The 4,676-nt window shown below is 41.3% G+C and overlaps 1 non-coding gene across 1 annotated transcript; it reads left to right on the top strand.

Moving 5' to 3' along the window:
- The first annotated feature begins 496 nt into the window (after positions 1-496).
- LOC112760367 (small nucleolar RNA R71) lies at positions 497-600 on the top strand. Its single transcript, XR_003180811.1, has one exon. It is a non-coding gene; the product is annotated as a small nucleolar RNA R71 (small nucleolar RNA).
- The last annotated feature ends 4,076 nt before the right edge of the window (positions 601-4,676 follow it).

The following is a 4,676-nucleotide window of genomic DNA, read 5'->3' as shown; positions in this document are numbered from 1 at the left end:
GTATTGAGATGTCCTCTGGGTGAATTTCTTTTGATCTTGCTCACTTCCCCACCCAAAGTTCGGGTGATTTCTCCATCCAGGGTTGTAAGTCTTGGAGTATGGATCATAGTTTTTCCTTGGTGAATTCCCAATGTAGTTGGCTTGCTCTTGACTCCCCTCTGCTTCTTCATTCACTCCTTCTTGGATTGTTGATGAAGATGAGATTGCTGCTACTTGGTTCCTCTCCATCTTCTTGGTGAGGTCAGCCAGCTGCTGGGTAATGAGCTTGTTTTGGGCCAACAGAGCATCTATATTGTTTAGCTCCATCACTCCTCTTGTGTTCCCTCTTTCGAAAGCATAGAAGTAGTCGTTTTCTGCTACTGTTTCAATAACATCTATGGCTTCCTCAATGGTCTTCTTCTTGTTCAAGGATCCTCCAGATGAATGGTCTACTGCCTTCTTTGACTCATAAGAGAGCCCTTCATAGAAAATGTGTAGCTGGAACCATTCGTTGAACATGTCAGGTGGACACCTCCTTGTTAAGTCTTTGAACCTCTCCCATGCTTCATACAGAGTCTCACCATCTTGTTGCCTGAAGGTTTGAACCTCAGCTCTCAGCATATTGATTCGTTGAGGAGGGTAGATGGTGCACGAATTGTGAATCACACTTTTCACAACACGTACCACTAACCAGCAAGTGCACTGGGTCGTCCAAGTAATACCTCACGTGAGTAAGGGTCGAATCCCACGGAGATTGTTGGTTTGAAGCAATCTATGGTTATCTTGTAAATCTTAGTTAGGAAGTCAATTATGTTTATCAGTTGAATTGTGAATAACCAAGAGAACATAAATTAAAGATTACTTGTTGTGCAGTAATGGAGAATATGTTGGAGTTTTGGAGATGCTTTGTCTTCTGAATCTCTGCTTTCCTCTGTCTTCTGATTCACGCACGCACGCCCTCCTATGGCAAGCTGTGTGTTGGTGGATCACCGTTGTCAATGGCTACCTTCCGTCCTCCCAGTGAAAACTACGCTCACGCGCTCTGTCACAGCCCGGCTAATCACCGGTTGGTTCTCGATCCGGTTGGAATAGGATTTACTATCCTTTTGCGTCTGTCACTAACGCCCAGCCTTCAAGAGTTTGAAGCTCGTCACAGTCATTCAATCCTTGAATCCTACTCGGAATACCACAGACAAGGTTTAGACTTTCCGGATACTCATGAATGCTACCATCAGTTCTAGCTTATACCACGGAGATTCTGATTAAGGAATCTAAGAGATACTCATTCAATCGTATATAGAACGGAGGTGGTTGTCAGGTACACGTTCATGATTTGAGGAAGGTGATGAGTGTCACAGCTCATCACCTCCATCACAGTTAAGCGCGAATGAACATCTTAGATAGGAACAAGCGTGTTTGAATGGAAAACAGAAATACTTGCATTAATTCATCGAGACACAGCAGAGCTCCTCACCCCCAACAATGGGGTTTAGAGACTCATGCCGTCAGAGAATACAAAGTTTAGATCTGAAATGTCATGAGATACAAAATAAGTCTCTAAAAGTTGTTTAAATACTAAACTAGTAGCCTAGGTTTACAAAAATTGGATAAACTATGATGGATGATGCAGAGATCCACTTCTGGGGCCCACTTGGTGTGTGCTGGGGCCCACTTGGTGTGTGCTGGGGCTGAGACTTAAGCAATTCACGTGCAGAGGCCACTTGTGGAGTTGAATGCCAGTTTTTATGCCAGTTTGGGCGTTCAACTCCAGCTTTTGATCCTTTTCTGGCGCTGGACGCCAGAATTGGGCAGAGGACTGGCGTTGAACGCCAGTTTACGTCGTCTATTCTTGTGCAAAGTATGGACTATTATATATTGCTGGAAAGCCCTGGATGTCTACTTTCCAACGCAATTGGAAGCATGCCATTTCGAGTTCTGTAGCTCCAGAAAATCCACTTTGAGTGCAGGGAGGTCAGAATCCAACAGCATCAGCAGTCCTTTTTCAGCCTGAATCAGATTTTTGCTCAGCTCCTTCAATTTCAGCCAGAAAAATACTTGAAATTACAAAAAAACACACAACTCATAGTGAAGTCCAGAAATATGAATTTTTCCTCAAAACTAATAGAAATAGACTAACAACTAACTAAAACATACTCAAAACTATATGAAATTAACCCCAAAAAGCGTATAAGATATCCGCTCATCACAACACCAAACTTAAACTGTTGCTTGTCCTCAAGCAACTAGACAAATAAAATAGAAGACTAATAGGTTGAGAAGCAATAATATCTCAGAGTTTTTTTTTATTGAAGCTCAGATTCTAATTAGATGAGCGGGACTAGTAGCTTTTTGCTTCTGAACAGTTTTGGCATCTCACTTTATCCATTGAAGCTCAGAGTGATTGGCATCTATAGGAACTTAGAATTCAGATAGTGTTATTGATTCTCCTATTTCAGTGTGATGATTCTTGAACACAGCTATTCTATGAGTCTTGGACGTGGCCCTAAGCACTTTGTTGTCCAGTATTACCACCGGATACATAAATGCCACAGACACATAATTGGGTGAACCTTTTAGATTGTGACTCAGCTTTGCTAAAGTCCCCAATTAGAGGTGTCCAGAGTTCTTAAGCACACTCTTCCTTTTGCTTTGGACCTTGACTTTAACCGCTCAGTCTCAAGTTTTCACTTGACACCTTCACGCCACAAGCACATGGTTAGGGACAGCTTGGTTTAGCCGCTTAGACCAGGATTTTATTCCTTTAGGCCCTCCTATCCACTGATGCTCAAAGCCTTGGGATCCTTTTTATTTGCCCTTGCCTTTTGGTTTTAAGGGTTATTGGCTGTTTGCTCTTGCCTCTTGGTTTTAAGAGCTTTTGGCTTTTTCTGCTTGCTTTTTCTTTTTCTTTCTATTATTATATTTTTTTTTTCTGCAAGCTTTGTTCTTTGCTGCTTTTTCTTGCTTCAAGAATCATTTTTTTGATTTTTCAGATTATCAATGACATGTCTCATGTTCATCATTCTTTCAAGAGCCAACATATTTAACAGTCTTAAACAACAAATTCAAAAGACATATGCACTGTTCAAGCATTCATTCAGAAGACAGAAAGCATTGCCACCACATGTTACTAATTAGAATTTTTCTTATTAAAAACTCGAAATTTTATTACCTCTTATTCAAAAGATCTACTATTTTATTCATGTTTGTTGATGATAAGAAAAATAGACTATAGCTTAATTGGGGATAAAATCAAACTAGACACTAATTACTACTAATGATCATGTAATGAAGACACAAACATAGATAAGCACTTAGCATAGAGAAAACGAAAAACAGAGAAAGTAAGAACAAGGAACGAGTCCACCTTAGTGATGATGGCATTTCCTTCTTGAGGCACCAATGATGTTCTTGAGCTCTTTTATGTCTCTTCCTTGCCTTTGTGGCTTGATTCCTAGTGATTTTTGGTATTTCTATCCTCAGTTGCTTCCAATAATTATGTGGAGGGAAGTGCATCCCCTGAGGTATCTCTTGATTTGCAGTCACATGTTCTACTACTGAGCTATAAATCCTTCACATAATTGTTTACCACACCAAACTTAGAATGTTGCTCGCCCTCGAGCAAAAGAAGAGGGAATAGATGAAGAAGAAGATGTGGAAAGAAAAAACTAGGATTATGAAGAGGGAAGGTGGGGATCCTGTGGGGTCCACAGATCTTGAAATGATCCTGTGAGGTCCACAGATCTTGAGGTGTCAAGGCATTTACATCCCTGCACCAATTTAGGCATGCAAAATGCCCTTGCACACAACTCTGGGCGTTCAACGCCCATTTACTAGCCATTTCTGGCGTTGAACGCCAGAACCATGCTTGTTCTGGGCGTTCAGCGCCAAGATGTTGCCCATTTTGGGCGTTCAGCGCCAGAACCATGCTTTGTTCTGGCGTTGAACGCCAGACAGGTGCTTCCTCCAGGGTGTGATTTTTCTTCTGCTGTTTTTGATTCCGTTTTCAATTTTTAATATTTATTTTGTGACTCCACATGATCATGAACCTAATAAAACATGAACAACCATGAAAATAAATAAAAATTGGGTTGCCTCCCAACAAGCGCTTCTTTAATGTCTTTAGCTGGACCTTGCTGAGCTTTTAATCTAGCTTCAGCCTTGAGCATTCTTGCTCAATGTTGCCTTCAAGATAATGCTTGATTCTCTGTCCATTGACAATGAACTTCTTATCAGAATCAATATCTTGAAGCTCCACATGACCATATGGTGATACACTTGTAATCACGTATGGTCCCCTCCACCGGGATTTCAGTTTCCCGGGGAATAGCCTGAGTCTAGAGTTAAACAACAGAACCTTCTGTCCTGGTTCAAAGATTCTAGATGACAGCTTTCTGTCATGCCACTTTTTTTTATTTTTCTTTATATAGCTTGGCATTTTCGAAAGCTGTGAATCTGAACTCCTCTAGCTCATTTAGCTGGAGCAATCTTTTTTCTCCTGCTAATTTGGCATCAAAGTTTAGGAATCTGGTTGCCTAGTAGGCCTTATGTTCCAGTTCCACGGGCAGGTGACATGCCTTACCATACACGAGTTGGTATGGAGATGTCCCTATAGGGGTCTTGAATGCTGTTCTGTAAGCCCACAGAGCATCATCCAAGCTCCGTGCCCAATCCTTTCTACGGGTATTTACTGTCCGTTC

The sequence above is a fragment of the Arachis hypogaea genome, chromosome 16 (assembly GCF_003086295.3).
Source record: "Arachis hypogaea cultivar Tifrunner chromosome 16, arahy.Tifrunner.gnm2.J5K5, whole genome shotgun sequence".
NCBI lineage: Eukaryota > Viridiplantae > Streptophyta > Magnoliopsida > Fabales > Fabaceae > Arachis > Arachis hypogaea.
The sequence above is the reverse complement of the archived record's forward strand: the minus strand, read 5'-3'. Positions and strand labels throughout refer to the sequence as shown.